Here is a 21,164-nt window from a genome sequence, read left to right as displayed (position 1 = left end):
AAGATGGTGACCTTTGAGCCAGAGGGAGAGGAACCCTTTGTGTTCATGGGTGCGGTATGGGGACCCCGCATACCCATGATATAAGCGTTGAGAGCCAAGGACCTATTACACGGAGGATGTATAGGCTTCTTGTCTAGTGTAGTGGATACTACTAGAGTTTTTCCAATAGGGCTGGGGGAGACTAGATTGGTTCGTGAATTCTTGGATGTATTCCTTGAGGATTTATTAGGGTTGCCCCTGCAAAGGGAGATTCAGTTCGTCATTAAGTTGGCACTGGGGGCAGAGCCAGTGTCTAGGGCACCATATAGAATGGCATCTACAAAACTTAAGGAATTGAAGATACAGCTGCGAGAAATTCTAGAATTAGGATTTATCAGGCCTAGCTACTTGCCATGGGGTGCTCCAGTTTTGTTTGTAAAGATGAAGGACAAGACTCTGAGGATGTGTATAGACTATAGAGACTTGAACAAGTTGACTATCAAGAACAAGTACCCTCTACTAAGGATTGACGACTTGTTTGATTAGCTTCAGGGAAAGATGGTATTCTCAAAGATTGATCTTTGATCTGGTTATCACCAGCTGAGGATCAAGGACGAGGATATACTGAAGACGACCTTCCAAACGAGGTATGGGCACTATGAGTTTGTGGTCATGTCATTTGGTTTGACCAATGTCCTAGCTACCTTCATGGACCTAATGAATAGGTGTTCAAGGACTTCTTGGACCAGTTTGTAATTGTCTTTATTGACGAAATCTCAGTGTACTCTAGTTTAGAGGCAAAGCATGAGCAACATCTTCGACAGGTCTTGCAGAGATTAAGATAACACCAATTGTACGCTAAATTTAAGAAGTGTGAGTTTTGTCTACCAGAAGTGACATTCCTTGGACATATAGTTGGTGAAGATGGGATTAAGGTGGACCCTTCTAAGGTGGAGGAAGTGAGAGATTGGCCGAGGCCAAGGAATGCCTCAGAGGTTCGGAGTTTTCTTGGGTTAACAGGTTACTACAGACGGTTTGTGGAAGGGTTCTCGAAGATTGTTGCACCGATGAGAGAATTGACACAGAAGAATTTGATGTTCGTCTGGTCAGACAAGTGTGAGAAAAGTTTTCATGAATTGAAGCAGGGACTTATTACTGCACTTATGCTAGTCTTTCTTTGGGGGAAGGAAATTTTGTGGTATATTGTGATGTGTCGAGTTTGAGTTTGGGTTGTGTGTTGATGCAGAACGGGGAGGTTATAGATTATGCATCACGACAGCTGAAGGAGTATGAGCAGCGATATCCTACCCATGATTTAGAATTGGCAGCGGTGGTATTTGCATTGAAGGTGTGGCGACATTATCTGTATGGGGAAAAGTATGAGATATACACTGATCACAAGAGTCTGAAGTACTTCTTGACCCAGAGGGACCTGAACATGAGGCAGAGGCATTGGCTGGAGTTGGTAAAAGACTATGTGTGATATTCTTTACCACCTAGGGAAAGCCAATTTAGTGGCAGATGCTTTGAGCCGGAGAGGCTCGGGGTAGTTATTTAGTTTTACTCAGATTTTGAGAGAATTGACTAATGAGATGACCAGAGCAAGGACAGAGTTGGTGGTGGGCCGGTTGGCCAATATTACTTTGCAGTCGACCCTACTAGAGTAGATTAAGGAGGGTCAGTTGGTAGATGCACAGTTACAGGAGGTTAGAGAGAATGTCTTAGCGGGAGTACCGAAAGACTATTCTATTTCTGAGGTTGGTTTGCTACGGTATCAGGGTCGGATTTGTGTTCCGACTGATGTGGGGATTAGACGGAAGATATTAGATGAATCTCATACTACGCCATAATCACTTCATCCAGGCACCACGAAGATGTATTAGGATCTACGGGCGTTGTATTGGCGACCTGGGATAAAGAAGGATGTGGTGGAGTATGTGGCCAGGTGTTTGACCTGTTAGTAGGTGAAGGCTGAGCATCAGTGACCAGCGGGGTTGCTTCAGCCCTTCGGTATTCCCGAGTGGAAATGGGAGGATATTACGATGGACTTTGTGGGAGGTATACCCAGGACAGTGGGGCTTCATGAGTCAGTGTGGGTGATAGTGGATAGATACACCAAATCATCTCATTTTCTTCCAGTGAAGAGGATTTATATGGTGGATCGGTATGCAGAGTTGTATGTGAGGGAGATCGTATGTCTCCACAGGGTTCCTAAGTCTATAATGTCAGACCGGGATCCCATCTTTACCTCCAAGTTTTGGGGTAGTTTGTAGAAGGCTATGGGGACGCAGTTGAAGTTCAGCATGGCCTTTCATCCTCAGACTGATGGATAGTCTGAGAGGATGATTCAGGTGTTGGAGGATATGCTTAGGGCATGTGTGATCGATTGTTAAGGATCGTGAAGTAAGTATCTCCAGTTGATTGAGTTTTCATACAACAACAGTTATCAAGCAACGATTGGAGTGGCTCCATATGAGATGTTATATGGGAGGAGATGTAGATCGCCCATTCATTGGGCTGAGATGGGTGAGAGGAAGTATTTGGGACCAGACATGGTTAAGAAGACTAATGAAGCTATTGAGAAGATCCAAGCTAAAATACTTGCTTCACAAAGTAGACATAAAAGCTACACTGATCCTAAGCGTAGGGATGTGGAGTTCCATGTTGGGGACCATGTGTTTCTGCGAGTTTCACCACTGCGAGGGGTGAGAAGGTTTGGAAAGAAGGGCAAGCTGAGCCCTAGATTCATTGGACCTTTTGAGATCCTGGAGAGGATCGGATAGGTGGCATACAGGTTAGCTTTGCCATAGTCATTGTCGGGAGTTCATGACGTATTCCATGTTTCTATGCTTCAGAAGTATGTTTCAGATACTACGCATGTGTTGAAGTATGAAGACTTGGAATTGCAGACATAATTGTCTTATGAAGATCAACCGATTCATATCTTAAATCGGAAAGATAAGGTTCTACGGAACAAGACGATTCCTCTAGTTAAAGTATTATGGAGGAATAGCAGGGTCCAGGAAGCGACCTGGAGTTTGAGTCAGCAATGCGGGATCAGTATCCCGAATTATTCTGTTAAATTTCGAGGAAAAAATTCTCAGTAGGAGGGGATAGTTGTAACGACCCAAAATCACTAATAAGGCTTAAGTGCCATGATTAGCGTGCCGGGAGGGAATATTTGGTTAATGCATGATTTAAATGATTAAATGCATGATTATGTGGTATGCATGATGATATGATTATATGGATATGTGAAATACATGTTTACGAGTATTAATATGCATGTGGGCGCTGTTTAGCATAGAATGACATTTTCATAATTTTGGCCCGTTGAGGGCATATTTGAATATATGTATGTGTTATGATTGAGACCACATTATTATGTGGATATATTTGGCTTAATCGGCATGAGGCGATCCTAGTGAGCCAGTTAGAAAAAAGTCACAGCAAGGTCAAATACCCAGTTCAGAGTGAACCTAGGGGTACTCTGGTTATTTAGCTCATTACCGGGCGTTATCGAGTAATGAGAAATTATTTGGTAATCATTTAAGGGAATTAGAGATCACGGGAATTTGCAAGGCAGTAGTTATGGTTAGCGGAAAAAAGAGGGGTAAAAGACTCATTTACCCTTATGAGTTTTAGAGAATGGGTAATTGGCTGAGGGTAAATTGGTCATTCCCAGCCTAAGGAGGGGTTGCACTTAGTTCAGAAGATAGTGGAAGGAATAGAACATTTTCAACACCCTTAACTTTCTCTCTGGTTTTTCCCTCTATCTCTTGGACACTAGGAAGTTTTGATGAATCTAGGGAAGGAAAGGAAATGAGCTCGAGGAATTGAAGCCAGTATTGAGGTGGAACAACTTGGAGGACATGATTCTTCTTTGAGGTATGGCTCTGTTCTGCTTTCTTGGTAAATTTAATAGTGGTTTAAGTTTATGTAGAATTTTAAATCTATGATTGGGTTTTGAACTGAGTAACAGTTTGGGTTAAGCTTTTGAGGTGTTGGTACTGTCTATTATGTGTTATTTGTGGTTTTAAGCTCATTTGGGACTTTTAAACAAGTTTCGGGCAAGATTTGAGAGCTTTGGCTCGGGGAAAAACGGTGGAAAAACCTAGTTTTTCTGGGTTCCTGAAGGAGTGCCGTGGCCCTGTTATTCCATGCCGCAGCGCTGGGATGAACCAAGGCAAGGGGGGCCTGGTTGTGCAGCACGGCGCCTGTGAGCTGTGGCGCTAGGCCAATTTTAGGGCCCTTGAATTTTTGTATTTTTAGGGCTTAAGCCCAGGGGCTCAGGGGGATGTTTTAGCAATTAAATTTGAGGAAATTGGAGGTCTTGAGAGCATGGAATTGGTCTTGGGGCTCTATCATGGAATTGAATGATGGTGAGAATGTTATTGTGGGTTGTGACTAGGTTGCCGCTTAGGCTCGGGAGAGGATCGTTCTCGGGGGTCGTGCTTGCTTGCGTATCTGCTTGTGCTTAGACGAAAGGTAAGAAAACTGCACCCGTTTGTGTGGCTATGTTAGGACTAGGGTTCCCTATATTTGTATACAATATTGTATGATTGTGTTATGCTATGTGAGCATGAAATAAACGGCCTAAGAGTGGCGGAATTATTATTTGCGCATAGGACGCGGCTCGTCCATTGGTAGCTGAGGTTAGCAATGTAATCACTGAGCTCGGCCTAAGTGAGTCAAAGTCAGTGGGATAAACATAGGGATCGGCCTAAGGGTGCCGAACCTGGGTATTGTATGATGTGTTAACTGTTATTAATCTGATGTTTATGGCATGTCGATTACCTAGATGATAGATTATTGATTTGTTGATTGATCACTGATTATGTGAACGCTATGGTTTACTAAATATCTTGTTAATGTTTTGTGAATTATTTGATTACTGTTATTGGTTATGCTCTGTATTAAGGTTTTCTTGCTGGGCCTTGGCTCACGGGTGCTACGTGGTGCAGGTAAAGGCAAGGGTAAGCTGGACCGACCCTGAATTGGAGAGCTCTGGGGGCGGAATGTACATATTCGGCTGAGGGATGATACAGGGACAAGAGAACCTTAAATTACTATTTTGCCATTAGAGTGGCTTATGGTTGTACATAACCTTTAAAATTTTGTAAACTGTTCTTTAACCCTTTTTTTGGGATCCCATGTATCAAATGTTTATTTAAATGAAATTTATCAATTATGACCAAAATATTTTAACCATAGTTCGATTATTCTTTTAGTGTCACATTTTTAACTAAATGACTTTAGTAGCAAGTCTTGCACCTTTATAAACACACAGTATAACGGTCTTGGTTATCTAGGACATTACAAAAAATGGGTTTCTTTAGAAAGATTGTAAATTTTTTTTATAAAAGAAAGAAATGAACCGATTAGAGAATAAAGCAAAGGTACATAAAGAGAGATACAGATAACATTTAGAAATATATGTCTCTTAATTAATTTTAATAAAAAAAATTAATAACATTATCAAGAGATGAAAATTATTATTTATTTTAAGAATAATAATAACTAATTTTGGAAATAAGTAACAAAATTAAGGATTCAATCCTCAAGTTAGTAGGTTCTATGCTTACATTGGACTATAATCCATTAATGGATATAATTATAACATATTAGTATAGTAGAAGAAAAAATTGCAATATTTAGCCTGGCTAATTCGGTAACTAAGGGACCAAATTAGGAATACAATTTCAAAGTAGCTTATTTGTGTAGGGTTGGTATCAATAGTGTTATCAATGCATTCAAACTCCTATTCTAATGCTTATATTGAGCTATAAGTCATTAGTAAACATAATTATAACATATTAGTAACAAAATTCAAACTAGTTGTATTCATACTAAAAAATTTGGTAACTGTGTAACCAAATTTTTAAGTCAGTAGCTTATTTATATAGGGTTGGTGTCAATAGTCTTATTAATGCATTCAATGTCCTATTCTCAGTTGTATATTTACCAATAAGTCATTAGTAGATATAGTTATGATAAATTAGATGAAGAAGTCAAAATTGGGATAGTCAAACAAATAAATTTAGTAACTAAGTAACTAAATTAGGAATCCAATTACAATGTTAGTACTTATTTGTGTAATGTTATTGTGAATAGTGTTTTTAATGTATTCAATCTCCTATTCTCATATTTATATTGGACGATAAGTCATTAGACAGAATATCATAATATATTAGTAGTAGAAATAATAAATTTGGATTAGTGTGATTTGTATTATTTTCTTGTTGAATACTCTTAATTTCATCCTTATACAACATCATAGTGTAATACTTCATATTATTAGATCCATTTAAAGTCAAAGATCAATAATCAAGCTTTACAAAGTTGGGAAGTAAACCTAAAAATATATAAAATCCTATTTATTGGGTAGTATTATGATCAAAACCTCTTAGTTTGTATCTTAAATAAAATAACAGTACAATATTTCTCTACTTTAAGTTCCATTTAAACTTTTATAAACCAAAGTTCTTTAGTCAACCTTACGTTTTGAAAGTATTTAACCAAATTATTTTTTCATTTCAATAATTAATAGGTTTCTTTATTTTAATTTAGTATGACTTGTAATATTTGAAAACTATTAAATTTTTGTTGCTGAAAATATCTTCTTAATTTGTTACCAAAATAAAATATACTATTAGTCTATAAAAATTCCCATTACATTGTTTATATTAATTGAAAATATAATTAGTAATCAAAATACAATTATTATTTTCTAGTTAACATATTCAAATTGAGTAGTTTTTTTCTATTTGTTCAATATTTACCAAAATCTTAACACCATCACATCTTTCTAGTAGTCCATCGGTTTTATAGTAAAAAAAATGTTGAATGAGGAAGTGGTTTGTAGTTGACTACACATTAACCTAACATAGGACATAATGAGTAAGCAAGTGATGACACATTAAATAAATATATAGGGGTAATTCTCCTATAGGAGCTTCACTTTAAGCCCTACCAGTGAGACTCTCAGTGTTCTCGACCCGTGAACAATTTTCGGTGTCTAAACAAGGCTTATTTGTACAAATAGTGCCTAAACTGTGTTTCAGTAAGTCAGGCCCTATAAATTTGTTTCAGCAAATCGGTCCTTACACTTTCTGTTTTGATGCAAATACCTCCCTAGAACTAACTTTATTGAAAATGTGTTGAAAACCTTAATAAAAAGAATAAACTACAATTTAATGACTATACTTTGTGCATATTAGCAAATTAATCCCTAATCTTATTATTTTAAATATATTTGAAACTTTTGATCTTTGCAGACACATAATTTCGTCCATTGTATTCTAGAGAATTAAGCACTAAAAAATAGTAAAATGATGAACAAAAAAAGAAGGAATTTTTTTACGTAGTTTAGTAATTAAATCTAACTAATTCGCAAGTTATTATTATTAAATGTTCTGAGTTACAACTATAAAACTATTTTCTGAAAGTTTCATTACAATGATTGTCCATAGAAAAAAAAAAAGTGATAATAACTAGTCCTATTTATAATGGATCTGGCTCAAATTCTTCACCCACGAAAATAGATAGATACATCAATTGATTTGAAATGCAAATATCTATACTTTCATTATAAATATAATATCTAAGTTGTTCTTCAAAAACTAGAACCGTATAACCATAAGATTTTTTTGAAATATGGTTAAGTTAAATGTGCATTCGAGCTGACCACCAATGTTCGAGTTTTATTACCTGAACTGCCTCTTCTAAATTATGCATGCTTTAATATAATGAACACTCCTACTTGATTCCATTCTCAAGCAAGAACGACCTCTAACTAACTCTATATATCATTACTAAATCATCTTTGAAAATATTATATATTGAGTTGTTACGACCCAAGCTTCTGTTTAATAAAATTTTGACGATTTTTTAATACCGTTTGACAATTTTATCCACATCCTGAGCTATATACAAGCTGATAGCTTGTAAAATGCCCTACTCTAGTGCTTTGTAAAACATTCACATGTTCATAAGTTTATGAGAGAAAAGCTACTTAATATAAAATCCCAGTGAGGTCTTGCTGAAAACATACAAGTTGAGCCCAATAGTTTTAAAAGAAAATAGCAGTTTTCATGCAAAGTTCTAAAACAACCAAAAGTTCAAGTTCCACTGATAAGTTTGAAAAATCCCATTAAACATAACATTATTAAAAGATAAATGACGTTTTTAATTGATCGTTTCTCGTCCATAGGATGCCCCCACGCCATACACACTATGATGATAGAACTCCCCACATCACCACACGTGCCATAGAGAAACATATTTGCTACCTGGAAGGGAAAGTAAGGGAGTGAGCTAAAAGCCCAGTAAGGACGTACAAACAACAAGCAAGTAAGATACAACAAATCACAAACACCTACATTCATCTTTATATATCATAGCATCATCATTAACATGGCGTCAATATCATAAATATAAACCTATTCACATCAACATAACATCATCATCATATCATAAACATCATAACATCATCATAAGCACACATCATAACATCATCATAACAACACATTATAACATCATCATCAACATTTCCTTATGAACAGGGCCTGCTAACTTGTCCATATCACCCTTTGAGGTAAACAAGATCTCTGGTCCGTGAAAAACCTCGACGCATCCGCCCTTTGAGCTACGTCTTCATATCCTTAGTAACTCGGGTTACGTCTTCATATCCTTAACAACCCCTTTTTGATGTGTTGCGTTCATCACGCTAACATCCATTCATAGCATACAACATACAATCCAACATATCCTCATATCAAAGAATTTCATAATTCATAGCGCAAGGCATCATAACACTTTCATTCATACAAACAATCTTATCATTCATAGCATAACAAGCAAAATTCCATCTAACTTCCTTACCTCAAGTCCAAGCTAAGTAAAATGACAACTTCTCAACGAGCCTACCATAATCAAAATAACATTCCTTAGCTTCACATAGACACTATCTTGCCCATTCATATAACTCATGTGTGCAGGGGCCATGCACACACGGTGAGAGTTACTCACAACATACAAATATGCATAGTTATACATAAGGTCATAAGAGAATAATGCACATTCTACTTATATTGCATGCATGATTTTTCTATAAAGACTACATGGTTGCATAATAGACATAATTTTTGACGTAAAAGTGAATTTGCATGCAACATACATACGTGGGAACGTTGCGTAAATATGGTGTTTAAAATGATAATTTTACGTGTCTTACTTCTTTCGTATTCAAATTAATAAACTTGTAGCATGTTTTGTTTACCATTGTTTATCTTCTTAAAATTACTAGGTTGATTAAATCTCCCAAGACATTATTTTTATTTCATAAAAATAATTTTATTTAGCCATTAAAAATATATAATAAAACCATTTATTATTTTCAAATTACAAAGAAATAACAAAGGCTTGAAATTATTTCAAATACTTAAAATTATCACGTTTCCTTAGAAAATAACAATTTAATTTAAGTTAATAGAATTACATAATTGATGTGAGAAAAAAAATATATATAAATTTTAGGTGTGGGAAAAATATATTTTGCTTGAATTATTTTAAGACTTAATTTTGTGTAACATAAATTCATATGTGAAAATCAAATAATTATTTTAAACTTATTAAACTAAACTTTCTGTCATCATTTAAAAATCACAAGTGAATTAAATTCAACATTTTTCTTAATCAAATTAAAGAAAAATCATAACTAGTAAAATAACCACTCATATTATATTAAAAAATACCACTTTTTAATTTTACCATAGTTTAGGATATTACTTTATTTCAAAATACTAATCAAATTCCTTTTATTGAAAACACTTTACATTTTTCAACAAAAATTCCAGCAATCAAATTTATCATAAAATCACCATTCCCTTTTTTTTAAAACTCATATTTTCATCAAAATATATAAAAAAAAAAAACTGAAGGTAATTAATTGTGCAAAAAAATATCATTTTAAGTATAAATTAAAACACTATTTTATTCCCACAAATACCACATATCATTAGAGACATTTCTTATGCATGCACATCATTATTTCATCAACTTTTCCACCATTTAATCACAAAATCAGCAAGCATAAATCATCATGAATTTTATCTTTTATCTCATGCCTCTCAAAATTCATACAAATTCATACATGTCTAATTAGCACAAACAAATGACAAATCCTAACATGCTCTTATTATACAAATAATTCAAGGAAAAATAACTAACACATCACTACTACAAAAATTACATGATAAGTCGGTTAAAAACCGACTTCTGAAAGTTCATAAGTCGGTTAGGAACCGACTTCCCATGCAGTGACTTATGATGTAAAAACACGGTAGGTCAGTTGGCGCCAAACCGACCTATGGTGTAAGACATGGTAGGTCGGTTGCACACCGACCTCTGGTGTAAGACATGGTAGGTCGGTTATATACCGACCTCTGGTGTAAGACATGGTAGGTCGGTCAGAAACCGACCTTTGGTGAAAATCATGGTAGGTCAGTGTGGCACACCGACCTCTGGTGTAAAACATGATAAGTTGGTTCCCAACCGACTTATGGTGTAGACATCCAATGGTGTTTTTTTTATTAAAAAATGTATTATACCCAAAACAAATCTTGCTTTTTATACAAACAAACCGAACAAAACAAAATAGATATCATAGTAATATAAAATACTAGAATTTGAACTAAGTATCCAAAATAACGAGTCTAAAGTTAATTACAAAATTACTCATATAAGCATTGTAAACTATAGTTAGACAACAAAAGTATGTATATCTTCAAGAAAGTCTAAGTTAACATTGTAAGTGTATCTCCTTAAAAGTCTAAGTTAACAAAAGTGACTAGACCTATGTAGTACTAATCAAATTCATGACGCATTGTGCCCATTCTTCACGTACTTCATTGATCTCATCCTTTGTGTAAGAGTTCTTCCCGCCACACTAAAAATAATTCATTGCATGAGTTGAATTAATATACTTAATCTTGAGTTAAAGCTAGAACTTTAATAATGAATATTTTCACTTACGTTACTAGTTAGCCATCGCATTGAAAACTCCTTTGTCACGAAGTCTTTCATCATCCTCATAACATAGAATCTACATTGTACTGATTGTAATGGTTGACGAGGAAAATAAAGTTGTCAACTCCCTCTTCATACTCTTTTGAAAGCATGTTCTTTGTTATCAAACTCTTGTCCATTTCCTAGAAAAAAATTCGACAAAGGTTTCCCTAAAATTCGACTAAAATCCTCCTGCATGTAGAAAATTCCCATAACAAATTTTTAGCGTTGTCATATTCCTATTAATATACTATCTTTTTAACTTAAATTTTGACAGAGCTTCCCAATACCAATCAAAGAAGAACAATGCAAGCACAACATAATTTAAATATAAGAAAACAAACCATAATTCTAGATGAATTCGAGCAACATTTTCCTTATAATAGTGACCTAACCATCTGTCAACAAAGAATCAAACAATTCAAACAACACACAATAAGTTTCTTCCTTATATCTCCACAGCACACAAATAAATTTCCCATAACCTACTTCACTAAAACACACAAGTTCTCAACATTCCATTATCACCGCAACACACAATTTTAATCTCAGAACCTACTTCACTCTGGATGAATGTTTAAGATATTCAAACTCCTCTAATAAAAGAACATACGTACCTCTTGCAATTAACAATAATCAAGAAAAATAATTAACTAGAGCCTGCAGGAACATTACGATTAATGATACATTAGTTAAGTATCGTCAGACTGTATATATATATATATAATCTATTATATATAAAAAGAAAGCTAAGATTGTCATCCCACATCTTAGGAACTCTACTTTGGGTGATCTACAATTCCTTTAAAATCCAAGTGACTTCAGCTAGTTGTTAGTCTTAGCTTTCAATTAGTTAGTTTTATTACTTTTGATTACTATTTGTTACATGTTGTAGCAATATATACATCTCTTTGTAATATTCTTCATCAATCAATAATAAAACTTCTCATTTCATTCATTTTCCTCTATTTTACACTATGATTTGTAAAACAAGGCCTCTGAAGGATTTTATCAGAGGTGATAATATGGTAGTTTATCTACATTGATTAACGACAAAGTTTATACATGTAGAACTAAGAGATTATGTAGTTATTTTCAATTCCCATTCTGTACTATTAGAAAGTGATTAAGAAATGGTCCTAGAGGAAAGAATATGGTATTATTGTCTACATTGATACCATCTTTAAAGTAGTGAGAGTAAAACAGAGAAGAATGAAAACAAAAAGATGAAGTCTAATTGATTGCTATATCTATATGAGCTCATAAGCTTCTAACTATATATCATCAAAGACAAACCAGCGATTTCAAAGTGATTCTTCTTTCAGCAATTTCAAAGTTGGTTTTGTCATCTTGTTTTGTTATTTCCATATTATCCAAACCAAAAGTTCTACTCTGAATTCTATAAAATCTTTTCTATTGAAAAAAGTAACTTTTGTTACAGAAGGGATCTCCTTTATGATATATAGCTTTGAAACTACCATAGTTTAGTCAAATTTACAATTTTCGATAATAGTGCTTTAAGTGATTTTAAATTAGTCTCAATATTTTGTTTTGCTTTCTCATATATGGGCCCTATGTTAATCTAAATATAAAGCATTCAATTTACTATTGTAATCTGACGTTGCTCTAATAATAATGCCTTACCCTTTATCACACTGATTATTTTTCAACATAAGATCTTGATGATGTGAAGTTAAAGGGGGTATATCACTATCAATTAATTCTGCCAATATTTCTCCTATCTATATATATATATTGTATATGGTTTCGTTATAAGTTCAGCAACTATTGTGAAAACTTCCAACTTTTTTTTATTTTTAAATTTTTGAAAACAAAAACAGAAGTCATTTGAAAAAATGTCACCTTAATAGGTGTAGCAGCTACTAGTATCTGTTCAACTCCACCAAAAGCCTTGCCAATTTCTGAATCAGCCAATAAAACATTCAACAATGTTCCTATACCAAAATTTTCAGATCTATGATCTTCATCAAGCTCAACTGTCCAAGTCAGAGATAGAATCTTAAACAGACCCTGCAAACAAAATTAATATTATTGTGATTAAATAAACATAAATACAAATTAAAAATTAAAAATAAAAAAAAAATCATTTTTCTCATTGATTTCTTGAGTCAAGAAAGGGAGTAGGGACCTTGCCAGAAACCCTCTGACTTTGTCATAGTCAGCACAAATGTCTATCATAGATGCTGAGCCATTCGCAGAAAGAATAGTCAACATTGCGTACATACTGAATTGACAACTTTGCACAACTACTTCTTTACTACTTTTCCTTCTCTTTCGCATCATAATTGTTTTTTCATTTTTTATAAATAAATATAATTTTATTACTACATATTATTTTTAAGTTCATGGTTTCTCATCAGGAATATTGGAAGACGATCTTGATGTGAGGGAAGGCCTCATCTGGACAATCTGTTCTTCATCAACACCCAGAGATCGACCCCGATATATATATATATATATATATTAAATAGACTTGTGTTAAACGACTTACCTGACCAGAGACCGCTGGTGAACGATGGAAGGAGGATGTCGCTGTCGTGATCGGAGTTGAGGAGGGAGAGCTGCTGTCGTTTGGGTCGCTGGCGGAATGAAGAAGAAGACTCTCACGCGAGGTGTACAGTGAAGAAGATAATTGTGCGCGGGTACTTCAAATTTATTTAGGCTTTTATTTTATGTGCCCTAATTTTAACATGATAAGTCAGTCCATTAGCAACTGACCTATGATGCAACAAGATAAATCTGTTCTAGAACCGACCTATGATGTTAAAATAAAAAAATATATAATTTTAATATATTGATATTTTATTTTAAAATTATAAATCTCCAACTTATTTAATTTAATTTTTTCTAATATTTATAAATATGTATTTATTCAATTTAATTTTTAAATTTTTAAATGTATAATTTAATTAAAATTTTAATTTATTCTATGATGCTTATATGATAAGTCTGTTCCCACACAACCGACCTGCCATGTCACATGAGAAGTCATTTCCCACACAACCGACCTACCATGTCACATGAGAAGTTATTTCCCACACAACCGACCTATCATGTCATCTAAAAAATTATTAAAGAGATACTCTAAATTATTTTATAAAGTTTTTTTATTTTACATTATAAATACTATTAAATTAAAATATTTTCTTATTTATAAAAATTAAATTAATTTTTTTAATTATTAATAATTTATTAATATTTCAAAAATTATAATATATATAATATTAATAAGTATATATTTTTTTAATACTTATTCTACACCCAAATAAATTATATACATATATATGTATTTTTTAAATAAATTAATATATTTTAAAATTCCAATAATCTAAAAAAAATTAGAGTATCTTTAATAATATATTTTTATAATGACATGGTGGGTCTGTTCCCACACAACCGATCTACCATGTCACATGAGAAGTCATTTCCCACACAACCGACCTACCATGTCATCTAAAAAATTATTAAAGAGATACTGTAAATTATTTTATAAAGTTTTTTTATTTTAATTAATAAATACTATTAAATTAAAATATTTTCTTGTTTATAAAAAATTAAATTTATTTGTTTTAATTACAAATAATTTATTAATTTATTTATATTTAAAAAATTATAATATATGTAATATTAATAAGTATATTGTTTTATACTTATTTCATACTGAAATAATTATATATTTGTATTGTTTAAATAAATTAATATATTCAAAATTTAAATAATGTAAAATTTATATTTGTTAAAATTACAATATAATTATATTTTATAAATAAAAAATATTTTAATTTAATAACATTTACAATTTAAAATAAATAAATAAAAATTTGATAAAAGAATAGTATCTTAAATATTTTTTTAAAGGACATGTTAGTTCGATTCTATCTCATTATACAAATATATTATTAAAGATAGTGTAATTTATTTTTACATTATTAAAATTTTAAAATATATTAATTTTATTTAATCCATTTATTTATTATCTATACTTCAAAACATTATAATGTAATATTAATAAATATAAATTTCTTACATTTATTTCATACACTAATAGCTTACACATATATATATATTTATAGTTTAAATAAATTAATATATTTTAAAATTCTTATAATGTGATATGATAAGTCGGTTCACATAGTAGCGACCTACCATGTCACCAAGGTAGTACATGGTAGGTCGGTCCACATAGAACTGACTTACCATGACAACATGGTAGGTCGACTTTGCAGGAACCGACCTATTATGTCTTCTACAAGCATGGAAGGTCGGTTCACACAGAACCGACCTACCATGTCCACATGGTAGGTCGGTTCCCACGCAATCGACATCTCATGCTTACCTTTGACATACATGATAAGTCGGTTCTGTATAAACTGACTTATGAACATGTGTTAAGTCGGTTTAAGCGGAACCGACCTCTCATGGCCGATGACTGATGTCCAAATTGTAGTAGTGCATATTCAATTACAACCTTACAAAATCTTATTCTATTTCCAATGAGTTCAGACATGAAATCCAACAAAACAATAATAACAACATACATCAATAACATAAACATCAATATCCACATATGCCTTCATATTAAACCTAACATGTTTCTATATCATTTTTCATGCATACCATAATTTATTGATACATAATATCATATACATCTTACCAAATTTCATGGATCCAATTATCAAGATTCCAAATTATTATTACACCCAAATTAAGAAGTCCTAGAACATGGATCTAACATATTGAAAATCATAAAAACATAAAACAAAATATAGAGGGGATCCTTTGACATGCTTAGGCCGAAATCTTCATGTATAAAATCATAAATGATCACTAATCATCATACAATAGCAAATCAATACCAAAACCCCTTCATACATGATCAAATAACACATCACCAACAAAATAACAAGAACACTAAAAAACCTATTATCTTACCCAAAACACAAATCCACTTTCAATACCTCTCCTGATAGAAATCAAGAACCAAATCTAGAAGCACCTCCTTGCTCAAACCCTAGGGGTGTATTTTTTTTTTTTAATATCAAGATGTAGAAGAAGATGAACACCAAAAGTTAGAAACAACCCTAATCAATATACTAGAATTAAAAGAAGAAATCATAAAGCAAAACAAGAGCCATACCCTAGCTTGATCCCTTCTTCTTCTTCTTCTTCCTTTCTTTCTTCTTCTCCTTCTCTCTCTAGGTCATGCCACTCTCTCTCTCTCTCTAACACATGGCAGCCACAAGAACATAATGCTCTTCCATTTTTCCATTCCCTATTTATCCTAATTACCCCATAATGACCCAATTAAAAGAAAAAGGTATAAGTTTCCTATTTTTTATTTATTTTCTTTTAATTTTCATTATTTGTTTTTATCACAATTGATAGGAGATAAAAAATGATCACTTTCTTTCCCAAAATAACATTATCACCTTATTTTTAATTTATTTGAATAATAAAATATATAGAAATAAACCTCTTCCTTTCCCACTCTAAGCCACATGTCCACCATGGTTTCCCCTTCCATTTATTTTATTTTATTTTTTATAAATTAATTCTAATAAACTCAATAAAAGGCAACTTCAAAGTGTGTAGAAAATTCTACACATGTGTACCATACTACCATGCACTAGCACACACTAAATCGCTAGGGTGCATCACTACCTATCATGCACCTTAGTGTATACAACCAAAACTCAAAAATCACATTTTAAGAAAAATAAAAAATAAATACATATCATTTAACAATTAATTTCACAAAAATTCTACCAACAATTTTAACAATTAAATAAAATAAACAAACATTTAAACCAAATAATTCACCACACTTAACACTTAAATAAAATAAAACACAAAATGTTAATAACTAAAAAAATTAAAATTGGTGCGCTACATAGCTTAAGCCAATTATACTATTTGAAAATTAGGTACAACATCTGTTAGGATTGGTTAAAATACAAAATAAAAGTTGTCTTACACAAGCTAAGTGTAAAACTCAAAATAGTTTCACATAGTGAAGATGTGAAATTTGACTTTTTATTGTGGACATTTAAAAATTGTTCTTTTTGGTCCAAAGTGATACATTGAGGTATTTAAGGATGCTCAAAACATTTAGGAACATTTGGAGGTATTTAAGGTCACTTTTGAGAAGTTAGAACTACCAATATGGCGTTGTGTCGCCTTCGATGCGTCACCTAATGCCATAGGGCTTGACAAAATGCAGCAGGCGATGTGTCACTTGATGTGTCTGTATAGATACTTATTTTAAGCCCCAAATGATGTGTTCTAAATCTCTACTCCTATTGTTTAGAGTTAATGACGGTGCGTAAACTATGAAAGGGTTGTCTTAGAGTTGATAGACTTGTTCACTCTTTCAATTCTCTCTCTAACCTCTATCTCTCTATAGCTTTCAAGATCATAAGTTTTCGAAAGAAATTCATAAAGAATGTGGTTGTCTTTGTTAATTTCAACGTTTGTTCAATCCAAATTACCTTTCCAACTGGAAAAAGCCTCAAGCATCCATTAAGGGCTAGGAAATAGAAAAATTTGACAATGATACATCTCATGTATAAGTCTTGATTTGAAGCTTGCAATAATATCCTAAAGTTTGTTCTATAACTAGGGTTTGCATTATTCTATCTCTCTTTTATTCGACTCTGTCAAATGTTATTATATGTAGATTCTTATTATAGTGGTGGTATAATCTCACTCTCTCCCAACAATCATGATCTCTATAATCTGAGATACATCATCATGGAAGAATCATCTTAAATTTCGGCTTTAAAATTTGTGACACAAGTCTTTGTTATATTGGATAGATTTGATGGAACAAACATGGTGTGCTGGTAAAATTAGATTAGGTGTTTGCTAAATAATCTTAAGGTATTTTATGTCCTAGATAAGAAACTAAAGACCATAGAACCCTCCAAAGAAGATGACTGTCAAGAAGTCATCAAAGAAAGGAAGAAACGTGAAGAAGATGAAATAATTTATAGGGGTCTCATTCTCAGTGCTCACTCGGACCGGTTGTATGACATCTACACCAACACAAAGACCAGAAAGGATATTTGGGATGTAATGGAGAAAAAGTACAAAATGGAAGAAGAAGGTACAAAGAAATTCTTTATTACTCAATATATGGAATTTAAGTTTTATGATGTGAAGCTCCTTCTACCCCAAATTCATGAATTACAAATTATTATCAATAAACTATCTACCCTTAATATTGTTTTGCAGGAACAATTTCTTGTTGGTGCTATTATAGCGAACACTACTACAAAACTGTATTTAGGCAACACAGGAGAGACAACAATTTTTGTAGAACTGTTGTCTCGTGACAAAAAAATAGACATGAGACAACAATAGCCCTTGAACTGTTATGTCATGTAAATTAAAACTTACATGAGACGATAGTTCTGGTGAGACTGTCGTAGCATATCTACTTTTAACACGATATGACATTTCTGCGAAAACTATTGTCTCATCAAATACAATTTTTTTAATCAACTACGGAAAAATTTATATTTTTTTAATATAATTTAATACATGATATAAATATATTCATAAAAAATTTGTAAATAGAATAAAATAGCTATTAGTTAAAAAATAAGTTTTTTCAAATAAATTATTCAAATAATTGTCTAATTTTTTAATAATTTGTAATATTAATTATTAATTCAATTAGTTATTATATATTTAATAAAAAAAATTAAATAAAAATGCATTAATGATACTTATTTTGATGTTATAGTATTAATTTTATTTTTTTTTCTTTTAAAACTAATATCAATTATTTATGTAAAAAGTTAATTAATATTGAAATAAAACTTGTCAAAGTAGTAATTAATAATTTATAATACTAAATTTATTTTATTTAAAAATAAATTATTTAATTAATTTATGTAACATTTTAATAATATTTAATATTAGCTATTAATAAATTATTTATTATATTTAAATATATTTTTTATAAATATAAAAACCTAAAAATATATTTATAAAAATATAGCGAACGAAATATAATTTAAAAATAAACTAAATTATGTAAATATATTTTTCCTCACTGTGTTTTTTTTCATTTTTCTTGGGCAGCTGGGTCGATCTCCTGTCTCTAACTACCTCCCTTCACTTTCCTCCCTCATGCTTTGGTTCATCTACACTGTTATTTTCCTCGTGCCTCCCTTCACTTTCAGGTATATATAAATATTTAGTTTCTGCTCTCTCTTACTCTCAGTGTCTCTCACTCACTCTCAATCTCTCACTCTCATATAAATATATATATATATATCTACATATATTTATTTATTTTGTTTGATTTTTTCCCTTGCAGCTCCTGTCAGTTGTGTGGTTGTATATATTTAGTCGGTTGTGTGGGATTTAATTTTTTCCCTTGCAACTCCCGACAGTTAAAAGTTGTCGCTATTGACAATAAAAGCTCAATACCAACAGTTATAAAATGTCACCAAAATTAAAATAAAACATCTAAAAATATAATTAATAAATAATATAATTTTAATTAAAAATAAACTAAATTATATAAATATATTTATAAAAGTTATTGTACGCCATAATTATCCACAGGCTATTAGCGAGCTGAGAAATGACATAATTATATATCAGCCACGTGGATGCCATGTACCCGGAGCTGCCGTTACCAGGTCCCACCTCTTTAGCTCGAGGTAACCAAAGGCTTACTAATGTTACTAAGGAGTCGGGTCAGAAGTACGGACGCCGCGGGCTAAGAAGACATCCAGCTCGAGGTACGAGCTTGAGTTGGCAACTGTGACCCCTAAAAAGTCAACCACGCAATGTAAACGTGCATATATCAGACATCACGTGTCTGATATATCCCTAAATTCTCGGACACGCAGGATAAACGTGTCTGTTTAGGCACCCACGACTAGGATGGGCTGTGCGGCCCATTACCCCCCTTACCTATTGATTAGACCACACTTCATTTGTCAGGTTTTACGAATTAATCATGAATGTCACAGAAAGTGACATGATGGGTAAGAAGGGCACGGGATGGCCCCCCTTGCCAACCCCCAGGTGCCCTCTCCTATAAATATGGAGACCCTAGGAGTTGCAAAGGGTTGGATTCTATTGTGTAAAGAAACACCCTGTAAAGAATACCAGAATGGTACCAATAATACTGGCTGGTGGAGTAGAAGGATTTTAACCGTCGAACCACCTAAAAAGATATTCGTGTCACCATTTTATTTTAAGATCATTAATCTGTTACGGTTCATTACTTAGCACTAATCCCACTCTCTTATTCTATTAATTATCTGTTGGCGAAGAACTGCGTCAATAGTTTGGTGCTTTCATTGAGAGCTTGTTAGATTGGTGCTATCACAAATACCCAACCATGGTGGTCACTCGCTCAAGACATGGTAACGAGGTAGACCAACATGATGGGCAGGAGGCCCATCATGCCGCCTTCTCCGATGATCAGAACCATGAGGTTCAATAGCGATCGGGCAAGCAGCCAATAGGCCAAGATGACACTGGAAGTTCGGCTCCCCGGCCACCTAATCCGAACCCAGATTTCTATACGGCGGTAGAAATGGAGAATGCACAGCTAAGGAGTCAGCTGGCGAAAGCTAACTAGCAAATTCAAGAGGTTTTGGCCCGACTACCGCCTCTTACAACCGATGATAACGTCGAAAAGAGGCAAGGAGAGACTCATAAGTCCCACCGGGGTAATCGGTCTAGGCCTAGTCGGTCGACCAGACCCCCGACGTCAAACTCTACTCCCACATCGCACAATCGGGAGACCACTTTTGAAGAACAACCTAGGGCCGAGCAACAGTATAGCCGATTGGTCCGAACTTCAACTCCCAGCTCACTTCCACCCTCGAGTTCGCCCAGGAGAGCTCGAGGGAATTCGCGAAGGAGATCCGGGGAGGGATCATAGCGATAGCCCGTCCCGGCCAGCTGTCCTGCACCCCGCTCAGACCGCTGAGCGCAAGACCCAGAGGTTGGTAGAGCTGAGCGGCCCCGACCTAACCTAATCCGCCCTGACGGGACCAGGATTGCATCCCCGGTCAGGCATCCTCCTTCACCAATAAGATATCTGTCTCCTCCTCGACCAGTCCGAG

The 21,164-nt window shown here is 33.4% G+C and overlaps 2 long non-coding RNA genes across 3 annotated transcripts; both read right to left on the bottom strand.

Annotated features, from left to right (window-relative positions):
• Positions 1-7,997: 7,997 nt before the first annotated feature.
• Positions 7,998-16,296, bottom strand: LOC133801757 (uncharacterized). Its single transcript, XR_009876950.1, has 3 exons — positions 16,205-16,296; positions 8,863-8,903; positions 7,998-8,270 (listed from the first exon to the last, which is right to left on the bottom strand). It is a non-coding gene; the product is annotated as an uncharacterized LOC133801757 (long non-coding RNA).
• LOC133800724 (uncharacterized) lies at positions 10,612-13,738 on the bottom strand. Of its 2 annotated transcripts, none has more exons than XR_009876583.1 (4): positions 13,559-13,738; positions 12,910-13,077; positions 11,014-11,444; positions 10,612-10,927 (listed from the first exon to the last, which is right to left on the bottom strand). It is a non-coding gene; the product is annotated as an uncharacterized LOC133800724 (long non-coding RNA). The 2 variants fall into 2 exon arrangements; XR_009876584.1 differs by having other exon boundaries at positions 11,014-11,238.
• Positions 16,297-21,164: the final 4,868 nt, after the last annotated feature.

The sequence above is a fragment of the Humulus lupulus genome, chromosome 9, assembly GCF_963169125.1.
Source record: "Humulus lupulus chromosome 9, drHumLupu1.1, whole genome shotgun sequence".
NCBI classification, from domain to species: Eukaryota; Viridiplantae; Streptophyta; class Magnoliopsida; order Rosales; family Cannabaceae; genus Humulus; species Humulus lupulus.
This window is presented reverse-complemented; position numbering and strand designations above follow the sequence as displayed.